This window comes from Mauremys mutica, chromosome 23 (genome assembly GCF_020497125.1).
Source record: "Mauremys mutica isolate MM-2020 ecotype Southern chromosome 23, ASM2049712v1, whole genome shotgun sequence".
NCBI lineage: Eukaryota > Metazoa > Chordata > Testudines > Geoemydidae > Mauremys > Mauremys mutica.
In genome coordinates, this window is record NC_059094.1 from 19,691,222 (window position 1) to 19,704,838 (window position 13,617).

The window sequence follows — 13,617 nt, forward strand, 5'->3', positions numbered from 1 at the left end:
TTCCCTCATGTAGTCTGGCTTGCTGGGAGAGCATGAATAATTAAAATCTGTAGCACAGTGGCTTGTTCATATTTAAATTGTATTAGTGTTGCAAACTGTCTTGAGCAGTTTAATATTCATACCTTACATGGTCCTCTTAGAGCTGATATAACACAGTACCTGATTTAAATTGCTGCTGTCAGTTTTGATTAAAATTTAAGTTGAACACAGTTGCAGGAAAATTAAATTAACAGTCTTTCTGAGCAATACTATATAATTTAATGTAACAATTAATACAAGTGAATCATGTAACTGCTGAGAGAGGTTTAAATGTAACCCAGGATTGGAAGAAGGCAGGAAAACATTGCATTTTCCAACTCTAAAGGATTCCAGGACTGGGAAAAGAGAAACCCAACATGTTGTCAGTGCCATTAAGAAAAGAAAATAAATAAAACCCAACATATATCAGAGGAAGGAATCAAGCTATCAATAAAAAGCTCACAAGGTCTTTTCTAATTGCGTTAATTTGACATCTTATGGAAGGAAAAAATAATGATTAAAACTATTCTAGATTTCTAGCCCTATTTGATTGGGTGGAACTTCCTGTGCTGGTTTCTTCAGCTGTGTCCTGGCACTCCGGTGACTGGAGCTTGACATTTTTGTTCATGGATATTTGCCATATGCAAAAAATTGTGCATTCCAAAACCTGTACTCCCAAACTTCTTTTTTACCATTTGCAATGGGTAGGCTGAGACCAGTTTGAAAATTTGGTCCTAATGATGACTGACTCCCATACAACTTGCACTCTGGTTTAGAAGAGACAGAGAGAGAGCTCCTCTATTTCCCTGGCAACAGGTGATAAAATTGAATCACTTGGTCAGCACAGTGTCCATGGGATTCAGCAGTCCCAGCACAAAATGTGTGCCCAGCAAAATAAATTATGACTGGATAATCAGATTTTATATATATATAAAATTTCACATAAAAAAGAGCAACACACATCAAGCATAGAGACCTTCTGCATGATTACCAGCAATTACAAACAATGAAAAAAATAGGTACATCAAATTATTCATGTTCAAAAAATTAACATAGCTGAATTAACACTTAAGAAAAAGAAATTAAACATTTTTGCTGCCTCAATTAAATGTTAGAGGGATGAACTAGAATCAGTGTTTCTCAATCTTTCTGATACCAGGAACAAGCTTGCTGTCTTCTTAAATTGTGTCAGGGACTGGTACTGGTCCGTGGACCGGTCATTGAGAAACACTGCACTAGATGACCTGTGAGCAGTTTCTTCAAACCCAAATTGTTCTGTGATTCAGCTCATCTTCTCTCTACTGCTGAAATTAATTTCAGTGTCTCTAAATCCCCTAGGTTGCTTTGAAAATCACAGTCCACTGGTGTATGTTCTCAGAGAGTGAAATTCTTACCTCTGAAGATTGTCAGCACAAGCCCTGGGCACCACATAAGATCCGGTGATGGCTGAAGCGGTCCTAGTGCTGACTCTCAGCATGTTTATCTTACAGGCATGTTTCATGCTATTGGTAGTCACGTATGCAGATTCAGGGCTGAAGACATGATCATATTAAGCACCATTCTCTAAACCAGGTTGTTAAAGAAGTTCCTAAATTTTCACATCAAAAGTTCTTTCCTTTCCATCTTCAGAACAAAGGATTTTTCCCCCTCAAAGTCACAAAGGATTGTTGCAAGGATACTAAAAGGTTCAGAAGACAGTGGAATAAAAAGGACCTTGTAGGCAAGACTATATCTTTTACATCAAGTAGAGCATGGACCATTCACTTGTTTCAAATATGTCATAAAACTTTTATTTTAATTTATCCCCTTTCCAGATTTTTATCATTTGAGCAAAACAAAAATCAAATCTAAGCCTTGGAAATAGGTTTGGTTTATTTAACATACAGCACATTACTAGGTGTAACAGCTATTTTAAACATTTAAAGTGACCTCCACCAAGAAACTTGCACTGCAGAATGTATATTTGTTACCTTTCATTGTCTCTCACCCTTGACTAAATGACCTTTAAGGTCCAGAAACTTTATAAGACCATTATTTTATTAGCCTAATAAAAGGTAGCTCTTGTACCAAAATTAATGTTTCTGTGGAAAGGACAGCTAACTACCCTGCCACCCCTGGGAAGAAAAAATATGGTCTAAATTGAGGTCAGAGTTGGACTCTTCAGTCAGACATCTCGCTGGCTGGGTACACTACGATCCATGTGGCTTATCCTCTGTGACCTCAAAGGAGGAGGGATTACAATTCCTGGCTTTATTATTTCTTTTAACAGCTAACACAGAGCCTGAATAACAAGTTTTAGAAAAATCTTGTTTAATAGATCAGTAGTGTCTGAGCATCTGCATGCTTAGAGCATCTATTACCTTGCAAAGTCTCGCGCTCTCTCTCTCTCTCTCCCCCCTTGGCCCTTGCTATGTGCCGTATCTGGGCCTGAGGCATGGAAATCAACCCAAAATTCACCCTATTAACTAGCGCACGCACACACACACACACACACGCACACACAGACAAAATGCAGTCTAGCCTGCGTGGACTCTGTTTGACATGGACATATTTGCATGGGCTTGTGTGCAGCAGACAAAATCAAACACTTATGCTGGTAAGGGCCACCGTTCATTTTTTTCCCCGGGGAGCGAGTAATCAGGACAAAAGGCTTAATAGTAAATAATTCAGTGAGGGCTTCTGACGTTTTAGCATTTTTGCATTGATGGCTTGCATTCGTTGGGGTTTGTCTGCTTCCTCGCAGAACTTCACCACACCTGCAGCTACCATAGGGGGGCCACTGGATGAGCCCAGGTACTGGGCACGGTGCCGTTCAGCATAATGAGGTACAATGTGAATTGCCAAATTCGCACGGGGAGGTCAGACCCCCCAAGACGTAGCACAGACGTGGAACAAATAAATCTGCCATTCCGGCAGCAGAACCCAATAGCTGTTTATTTGTGAAGGCCAAAAAAAAAAAGTAAGTGTGTGTGTGTGTGTGTGTGTATGTGTGGGCCTCAACAGCCTGATGCCAGGCCCTAGCCAAAAATCCTGCAAGGCATTTCATTGGCTGGAATAATCATCAAAACCTATTACCTGAAATGGCAGGCCCCAGTGCTTTTCCCAAGGCAATGACAGTTCCAGCCTAGATACAGCTGCTGTGATGTTTTATTGATTATTTCAGAGCCTTAAGGCAATTTAGCTGGAGCCTGTAGAAAAGGATTTTGTTTTTGTTCCACTGGATGTCATTGTTCCTGGGCTACCACACTGCCTAGGAAACTTGCCTCTGATGTAGTTACTTTAGCTTTACAGCTGCAGGAAGAATTAGTCTAAAGTTTCTGGGAGAGGCTCTATGGGACAAAACAAACTGGCTAGAGACCTGTGCCCCTTGCATCAACACTGTATCTCCGCAGGAAGCTGGCTAGGGTTTTGCAGTGACTTGCAGAAACAGCCCGAATCCTTGGGAATGTAGGATTTGTCATCAGCACATTGCCTTAATAGCTGACTGAGTGGTGCTTCAGAGGGAGTAAAAAACAAACAAACAACCTGCTCTTGGACGAAGCTTTACCATGGAGCAGCTCTTCCTGGTTCAGAGCAAGGAGAACCTGGCTCTGCCACAATCCCAGGTGAGTGAAAGAATAGTTAATGATTTGTACAAAGTGGAACCGCTCCAACAGGAGAGGTGAGAGCGAGAGAGAGAATGGCTTTAGAGCCTGGTGGCTGGCTCTTCTGGGGTGGGGCTCTTGCCTTGGTGTTTTTTCAGGAAAGAATTCGAAAAGCCTCATTTTCCTTCCTCATCAGAACAACAACAACATTTGAAACCTCAAAATTTTTCCTGAAATGGAATTGTTGTTTTCTGGCCTGGCCTATTCTCAACTGCTACAGGGGAATGCTTACTGACCTGGAGCATGGAGACTCTCGTGTATAATCAAGTGACAGATTACAGGGAACATGTAGCTCAGCCTGAAATTCAAACAGGGAATGTACGAAAACGATGACCTGATTCATTCAGAGCTAAACTGTGACAATCCCTGTGTGGGTGTGCAGGGAGCGGGAGGTGTGGGAGTAGCGATAGATGCATTTTGGTGCTGGATGAACATTTATGTTAACAGGCCTCACACACCGAGGAAAGAAATTAGGGTTTTAGTTAACAAGCCATGTTGACACAATTCGCCTCCTGATGCTGGAGAGCGAACCCTGAAAGGAGCATGTGGTGGTTAGAGGGGCAGTTGCTATTGAAGTCCAAGGTAGGACCCCAGCAACACTTGGCAGACATGTTCCTTACCTCTTCGAGGTTACTGCCATAAGGAGGGAGCTATCAAAGGCCAACAACAAAGGCCAGGTTCCAGCATTATATTCCTGTCCTAGGATACCGCAAAGAAAGGCTCAGGGATTTCCAATTCAAGTGGAGGGATCCTCAGTGGATATTAGAAAAATCAGAAACTGCATTCACAGGAGTGGCTATTTAGGCAATTGCAGAGAGATACCAATAACGTCTCCTCTCTAGCAGCTGAAGAACATCATGACTCAGACCCCAGAAAGAGCCAGACATCCTATAAAGGTGAAGTGTCCGGTCAACTCGGAAGATGTTTTGCCTTAACTCCAATGGCTTTTCATGAAAAGAAAACCACCAACAATATTTGTCCTTTGCTGAGTGGTCAGTTTTGTTGAAATCTTATGTAAAAGGAGATAACGATGATAAGAAAATGAGGACAAGAGTTGTAATAGATAGTAACGTTTTCCCCTCTGGGTACAGACATAATGTGAGTTCTCAAGTGCAGCCCAAAGGAGAAGTTAATTTTATAACCTTGTTCATTCTCAGTGGCTTCTTTGACTTTTCTTCACTATGATTTCTGCCTTCCGGCCTGATTGCAGGCTCAGCACGTGCAGCGTGGTATTTGGTTATGTGGCCTGGTGGCTGGAGAACTGGACTAGGACTCCCAGCTCTGCCACTGGGCTCCTGAGTGACCTTGAGCAAGTCACTTCACCACCATAACATGGGGAGTATGGCAGGGACTCCTTTGTCAAGCTCTTGGAGATCTGTGGATGAAAAGTGCTGCATAAGAGCTCAGTGGTGGTGTTTGTTACACCCCCATTCAGCCTCAAGCTTCTGAGGTGAGTCAAGAATTTCCCCACGCTCTGGAAACGCTAACAGCGGTTAGAATCCAGAAAACACCAAACTTCAGGAAAGGTAATGACCCACATGTCCCTGGCTGCTGGGACAATTTCTCCATAGGGTCAGTTAACTAAGGGCCCAATCCTGCAAGCATTGACATCAGTGGTAATACACATGTCTATAAAGTTGAACATATGTGGGATCAGGGCCTACGACTTTTTTCCAGCTCAGGAAGAGATTGTTCATGCCCCAGAAGTGGGTCCGGCAGGTGAGAACGGCCTCACTGGGTCAGACCAATGATCCATCGAGCCCAAGATCCTGTCTTCTGATGGTGGCCAGTGCCAGATCCTTCTGAAGGAATGAACAGGGCAATTATCGAGGGATCCATTCCCAGTCATCCTGTCCCAGCGTCTGGCAGGCAGAGGCTTAGGGACACCCTGAGCATGGGGTTGCATTCCTGGCCATCTTGGCTAATAGCCATTGATGGACCAATCCTCCATGAAAAGCCTTCACTGACACAGCCCCATGGCAAACCCATTTGGTCAATGAGTCTTTATGTTCTAGACCTATTAATCCACTTTCACTAGCATCAAATTCACTGTAAAATTTACAGTCAATTTGATGCTGGTGAATGTGGATTAACAGGTCTAGAGCATAAAGACTCATTGACCGAATGGGTCTGCCATGGGGCCGTTTTTATATATATATATAATGTGACCATTCCCAGGCCTTGAATGTTTGCCCCTCTCAGCTGAGTACCACACTGCATTTTTGAAAAAGCACTATTTTCCCTGAGATCCTAGATATGCTTTTTATAACCATGCTGCTGCCATCATGCGCTCCATTTGATATCTCTTCACATTGGGGATTGGCAAAGAATGAATCATTCTAAGAAGGATAAGAGGGCATCTGATGTCAACTATGAAAACAATGGTGGGGGGAGTGTAGGAACCTGCCTGATTTCTGTGCAGAAGAATATTTAGCAGTGCAATAAACTTGACTTAATAATTCTTGACTTAACAATCAACTACTGAAGTGGCAACATCCAATAAGTAGTTCAACTGGAACATTTGAAAAAAAAATCAATGCTCTTTGCCAGCATCTGATACTTGTACCGTGCCCTAAGATAACGGGCAGTAGGCGTGTTCCCACTTCAGGGAAAACCTCATTCATTCATGGGAATCATAGCAGTTAACCATGAACCTACCAGAGTTAGATTGGCTTGTACATTCTCTTCCCAATGCAGGATTGTTCCCAGCAGATGCTCAGAGACCACGGTGATGGGCAACCTTATGGAAACCTAGACACACCAAGATGTGTTCTGTTGCTTTTGTATTTTTTAAAAGTCCAAACGAATGGGACTTCTGCCAGCTCTGCTGGGAGAGGACATTTTCCAGAACTGCTCTCTGCACCCTCCTGACACATACACAGATATATTTCACACCTTTGTTGTCTGAATAAACCCAGTGCAGATTGGGAGCCACGGTACTGTCGCAATCTGATGGCTGGCTGGTGTCTTGTGTGGAATGATGTGGTTGGTCCCAGTCCGGTCCCCAGAGGACGGAACAGCTTGGCAGTGTTGCTTTGGGTGATAAACAGAATGGGTCAATATGAGAAAGTGGCATAAAACAAGGGCAGGGCGCACAGGCTGGACACCACCTACATTTGACAGCTGGTGAATTACGGATGCTTACACAGATAGTGTCCCCATCATAAACCCCCGCTCCGCTGGCACTAATTACTCCTCTGCTGGCGATCTCAGCAGAGAGGCTGAGGATTGAATGGTCTATGAATTCTGAACTCCCCTTCCCAGCCCAGACTGAGAGACATTGGCAGAATTGTTTGGGGCAGATTTTTCATTGCTGCTGCTCATGCTGCACCTCTCCTGAGGATAAACAGAGGTCTCCAGGATCTAGGGCTGTCTGTCAGGTGTCAAATTCACCCCTGCAAATGCCCAGAAAAGTGCACCCAATGTGTGGAGTTGCGATGAGGGGAGTATGTACCAGTCAGGGTGTCCGTCAGTTAATGTTCTCTATAAAAACAAGGGTTAAAATGTGTAGTGTGTTTATCGACCCTCTTTCCCATGCCCAGAGCTGTTCCAGAAGGTATTTTATATATGGAATAAAAATAAAACTGATGGACCATTTGATACCTTGCTGCACTTTTCAAGTCCCTGGAGCATGTATGGTTGAGAAACTACTTTCTCCCTGACAGACACTTAAGACTGAATCTGATGTCACTGGACCTTAAGAGCATAGTGAGTCCAAGTCACTCAGAAACTTGGGCTGGACTCCATCTGTGGTTTTTATGAAACCCACTAAAAGTGCAGTAATGGAGGCCTATTTTCTGGCTAATGAAGACTCTCATTAGTCCTCTGATCTATCATTATCTTTGGGACGGAATTAGAACCCAGTTACTTTTTCAAGGTGATACCTTTTATTAGACTGACTAGGAAGTTTTCAGGCTTGCAGGGTCGCAGATAGGCACGGTCACTTCAGGTGCAATGTACATTCACAGCAATATTCTCCTTAGGTTGCCTAAATAGAAAGGAGGAAACATTTCTCACTGTTATTCTGGGCAGAGTGGGTGGTGACTTCACCTCCAAACTGTGGAATCTCACCACTGCTCATGAAAGAGCTTTTAGGACAATTAAATACAATGGATCAAGGTTTTAGTTACTCTATGCACTAGATGTTGATGGACATTGGAGTGCCACAGATCTAGTAGCAAGCTCTTACTCACCTGGAAGTGTTCTCACCCTTCATGAATCTGGTGCAGTTGGAGATGGACAGCCCTGGAAACAGGACTCTGTATCCACAAAAGAGCTATGGCAGAAGGGGTAGCAGTACGTAGAACAGTCTATGTAAATGAGTATCTGGTCTGGTCTGCAGGCCCCACATGGAGTTATCAAGGGAATCAGTCTTAGGATTGTGGCTCTCTGCAAAGATTTTCAACCAGGGTAACAATTAATGACAGCTGTGAGAGAGAAACTATCCACTAGGAACTGGTCTGAGACCATCTAACCTATGGTCAGACAGTAATGGCCATCTGCCTAGAGTTGGTCAGAAAACGAAAATGTTACCAGCAAATCATTTCAAGAGAAAAGTCTCCCTTAGGTGCTTTTTGGTTGAAAAATGTCAGTTTCCTGCAGGAGAGTAGCATTTTCTCTCACTTTTAAAAAAAACTTTCACGTTTCAGTTCAAAAAAACTTCTTTAAAAGTGTGGGAAAAGTTCTCTCCCCATCCTCCCCACCCCCACTTTCTCTCACTTTATAAATATTTTTCCCTTTTCCACTGGAAGAAAATAAAGAGGGGAGAGGGAGGAAGTAGAAAAGATTGAACTCAGTAGCTTAGGAGCTGTGTAGGCTCTGGGAAATATTGAAAAGCTTATAGTAAAAAGCAAGGTAGCACAGGGATTGAAACTGAGTTTTGACTCTAATAGGAGACTGTGACTGAAGATGAATCCTTGTTTTCACAAACCTTGTCTGGCTGAAAGGAAACACGGGAGTAACAGCTCCAGATAAACCTTTACAAATGCACAGATGTGTTGCAAATATTAGAATAGGAAGCGGAGGGTTTGGATAGTCTCCCTCTCCCTTTACCTCCAGCATCTTGAGTTTGGGGGACTGAACAGCACCAGCCAGAATTGAGGGTGAGTAGGAGGCCTGGTAAGTGTGAAATACAGAGTACACAGAAGAAAAAACTCTCTTTAGGAAGAAATTAATTATGCAAATGATCTTTCCGGAAGGTTTAAAAATAAGTTATTTTTTAAAGGAGAACAGATGGGCTCAGGGTACCCAACAGACACATTTTCTGTCTTGGAATCAGTATTACGTAACAACGGCAAAAGCAAAGCTTAGGCATGTGTGAGTCATGCAGGCAACAGGATGGAAGATGCTTCTAATCTAAACTTGCCTTCAAAATGCAGCGTGCTTCCACTGTCCCCGAGCTGCAGGCCTATGGGAAAAGCTGTCTCTTGTAATGTGTCCTAAAGGTGAGGAGAATGGGGTTCAGCCCCATCTCAGCAAATTCCTCATTGTTGAAAAGCTCTGACTCACCCCTCTCAATTATTTCCACATTGAGGACTCTGAGCCGAACATTGTGGTTTCTCAGATGAAAAGGTATTGTCGGGCTGAACACTGGTTGTGAGCAGCGTACGAGTCCTGTAACAATAGGTTCTGGAATGCACTTTTAGAATGATCACTCATGAAGGATGGTACTGGAACGCCCCCAAAAGATGGCTGGCGAATGGCATTCTGACACGACTAAAGCCCTGGCTGAGAATCTGAACTGCTTCCCACCCCCAGCCCGTTTGGCACTCTGGAAACATTAAAAAAAGGAATATTTTCTTAATGAAATAGATAGTATTCTTTCTTCCGGGCTGGGTATTCTGAGTACATGGCTCGATTCTCTACAGCTGGCATGCAGTCTTGGTGCTGGAGATTTGTCAGTGGATGCATTCAATTATTTGCATTTGTGAGGGATGACTGGGTTACAAAATATTGGCAGAACTTCCCCTATTTTCTGGAGCTTCTCTATTATCAGCTCCCATCTTCTCACCCCACCTGTTCTGAAACATGGGTTCAGCGCGTTGCATTTTAGCCTCTAGTGCATTGGACACCTCTACTTCATGCCCCGCATCCTTAACTGAGAGCGGGGATGTGAGACTGATGGGTGCTCCCTGGCAATTAGTGTGTTGAGAAGAGGAGAACAGTGAATTGCCAAGAAACCCAATATCTGGATTTGTACATTCAACCCCTAAAAGTAGGCTTGGCAGACTTCAATTTTTATTTCATTATAATTTTGACAGATAATACTGATATTTATTTTTAAGCTTTTTTTAATTTTTATTTTAAAAAATCACAATTGTGAAAAATTATGGATTTTAAACTTTTTTTCTATGTTTATCTATTTAAGTTTTCAAAGTTGCAGAAAATTATGGAGGAGGTCAAACAATAATAAGTATTTAATGACAGACGCTGAGATTCAAAAAGTTAAAGCGTTATAATGGTTAAAACACAAATTGTCAAATATGTCAAAATATACAAAGTAAATATCCTCAAATCAAAGTCTAATCAATTCTCAAGAAGCATTTGCCTTACTTCACCTAGCTGTAATTTTCTATTATCAGCAATAGAAATATTTTTGGTCAGTTTGGGTGTGTACAGTGAAATCGACATTTACCGACAAAAATACAATTCTTCCCAAATTCTTCCTCCTTAGTAATGCAAGAAGTCCATAGAAATTGGACAGACATGTCCCATTCAATTTCCCAACCCATACAGTCTGTCCTTGTGGGTCATTGTCACTGTAATTACTTATCTACACAGACTGTATTCAATCCAGTGAGCTAATCCCAACACCACTGAGCCAGGAGAACTTTGGAGGGAAAAAGTTACTGACCAACCCTTTCGTTCTCCGTCAGAACTAATCAGCATCAGAAAAGTTAATGGGAACACAAAACCCATTTAAACGATGCATTTACCACTTGGCTGATCCCATTACATTGTGTAATATCCAGGTGTCACATTTCCTCTCCAAATGTCTGTCTTAATGCTTTCCCGGGCTGCTTGGATCAGCTGGGCACTGCTGAATGCCACGTGGGAGCGTGTGTAACCCTCCCACCCTCACTCCCCAAGAACTTGAGGTTTCCAGGAAAAGACAATCTCCATGGGAGGATAATCAGGTTTCCGAAGAAATAGAAAGTGAAACCAGGCAGGTTGGCAGGCTGCAATTAAAGAGACCTCCCTGACCAAACATGTGCAGAACTATCCAGCATTCCTCCAGGGCCCGATTCAGGGAAGCACTCTGGTATATACCTAACTTTTTGCCTACTGCCTTGACTTTAATGGAAATTAAACACATGCGGAAAATTAAGCACAGGTTTGAGTGCTTTCCTGACCAGGGTCTCTGGAGAAGTTCGTTCACCCCGAGAGCACCACCTTGGTGGCCAGGTTTGGTGTAGTGACTCTCCCCCTCTGCACCCCTGGCTGAAGGTCGCTCCGGCAATGCCGTGGCCTCTCTTCCCATGACTGGGCTCTCCGGCCAGGTCATGGTTTAGTCCTCCCTTCTGAGGCAGAGAAAGTCCAGCCTAAAACAGTCTAGTGCCTTCGCAAACGGGTCTTCAGCTCAACCTCTGTGCCCCGGGGTCCTCACACCCTTCTCTCAGGGCTTCACACGTCTTTATCCCTTTCTCAGGGACCAAGGCTCTCACAGCTCTTCCCTGGATCACTAACAAAAATCCCAAACTGAAAGTATACAAACTCAAACCAATTTCTGCTCTCCACAGCCTGAACTCTCATCCCACTCTGCTGCGCTGTTCCTCCCCTGGACACCTCCCAGGGCTGTTTCACTAATAGTCCAAATCCTGCTCTTTTAAAATCAGGTTTACCACCAGGCCTGCTCCACTCCCAGCGGCTGCTTTATTGCTCAGCTGGCCCCTTGACGTATCCCCCCCGCACCCTCAGGAGAGGTTCCCAGGGCCAACTTTCTCCCTGGGTGTTTTCCTCACCATCTTTCCAGTCCCATGGAGTGACTGACGGCAGCATTCCCCACACTGCAGCCCCTCGTTCCTTTTTTTCTCTTTTTGTTTTTTTTATGAGACAAGGTGGGGGAGGGAATATCTTTTATTGGACCAATTTCTGTAGGCGAGAGAGACGAGCTTTTGAGCCACACGGAACTCTCCTTCGGGTCTGGGAAAGGTACTTTGCGTATCGTGGCTAAATGCCGGGGGGACAGACTGTTCAGCATAAGTAGTTATATTCTAAGGGGCCATTCGAAGTAGAAACAACGAGGAGTCCTTGTGGCACAATCTAATGAAGTGGGTTAGCCCACGAAAGCGTCATGCCCAGATAAATTTGTCAGTCTCTAAGGTGCCACAAGGACTCCTCGTTGTTTTTGCTGATACAGACTAACGCAGCTGCTACTCTGAAACCTGATTCGAGGTAGAGTGGCCCGTTAACTCCTCTGCAGTCATAGGACAAAAGGGGGGGTTAGCAGGTTACAGCTTGTTGTAATAAGCCATAAATCCAGTGTCTCTGTTCAATCCATGATTTTTATTGTCTAGAAGAGTTATGAACTTAAACTCCCAGGCTTGTCTTTTGAAGGCGCTGTGCAGGTTTCCTTTGGAGATGAGGACTGATCAGTCAGCTATCGAGTGACCGCTCTGTGATGAGTGATCGCTCACCCACACATGCTAAGATGGTTTTGTCTTTTATCATCTTCCTGTGTGAGTGAGGTCCAGAGCACAGTGATTATCTCATTTCACCCCATAGTTGTTACTGGGGCAGTTAGTGCAGTGGATGAGGTGCCCATGTGTTGTGATAGGTCTGTCTGGGGCCTTGACAGGTGTGTTGGGGGCCGTTGAGCATTGTAGCAGTGGACATATCACCTCACCCGCCCTGTCTCTCTGATATCCTGGGACCGACATGACTACAATGACACAGCTTTTCCATGGTGAAGCAGACTTGACTGGATAGTCGATAGCCACCATCACCAATAATTCCTAAATACCTAGAGGTTGTATTCCTTCATTCTGCTCTGTCTCTCCCAGGGAAACAATGCCTCGCCAGCCCGGCCCCATTTCCTCAGACAGCTTTCCCCTTTCGTTATCAAAGCTACTACATACCCATCGAAGGGGATCAATTGTTTCTTCTGCTTGCCGGAGCGCACAACCTGCATCTTTGTGTTTATTTCTTTGAAAAAGATTCCGGTTTAAACCGCAATAGCCAGCTAGCACTCCAAACAACCTCGCTGCATGTTTCCTATCCGCGTCCTGAAGTAAGTCAGATTATCCTCAGCTCTAAGGGACAATACAACAAACCTTCCTCCTCGTTTTGTGTTGATCCCAATTTTCTGAGCCCCCTTTTTTCTCTCACCCTCCTGCCTTTATAGTCGCTCCCCAGCCCCGCCCAGCTGGACTTCATCTCTAATTAACCCTGGTGCAGCCAGATAATGTGACTGGCCTCTCAGGCTCTCGTTAACAACTCAGGTTGTGCCCCCTGCTGAAAGGAGAGTCACCTGTTTCTAGGTGAACCAAACTTGAACCAAAACTTCCCAGGGTCCTGAACTGTTCAGATAGGAGGGTTTTCACTTCCAGTTTCCAGCCATGACCAGAAATGCAAAATTCTGCACGAAAAGGCTGTTTTTGTGGTGTTTGGAGCTAAGGTCACCAGAGGACGTGCCAGGAATTTTCTGTGGAAGATTGTTCACAGGCATTTTCCAGCCCCGTTTTGCAGACTCAAAGGCGCAGACAGGCTTTGCATGAACACTGCAGCTGGGATTTTCAAAGGTGTTTAAGGGAGATAGGTGCTCAACTTCCCCTTTGAAAAATCCAACCCTGGGTGAGTATTTGAACCAACTCCACACTTGGAACTGGTACCTCTTGGCTCGGTGCTAGTGATGATGGGCTGAACCTGTGAGATGCTGAGTCTCCTCTGCACCCAGTGACACCCTGGGGTAGCGGGTGCTCAACTCTGCAAGGTCACTGTCAAGTCAGATGCTCTT

General features: G+C 44.2%; 1 long non-coding RNA gene across 1 annotated transcript; it reads right to left on the reverse strand.

Moving 5' to 3' along the window:
- Window positions 1-4,755: 4,755 nt before the first annotated feature.
- Window positions 4,756-9,285, reverse strand: LOC123355252. Its single transcript, XR_006575029.1, has 6 exons — window positions 9,171-9,285; window positions 7,856-8,051; window positions 7,547-7,650; window positions 6,558-6,695; window positions 6,321-6,413; window positions 4,756-5,037 (listed from the first exon to the last, which is right to left on the reverse strand). It is a non-coding gene; the product is annotated as an uncharacterized LOC123355252 (long non-coding RNA).
- Window positions 9,286-13,617: the final 4,332 nt, after the last annotated feature.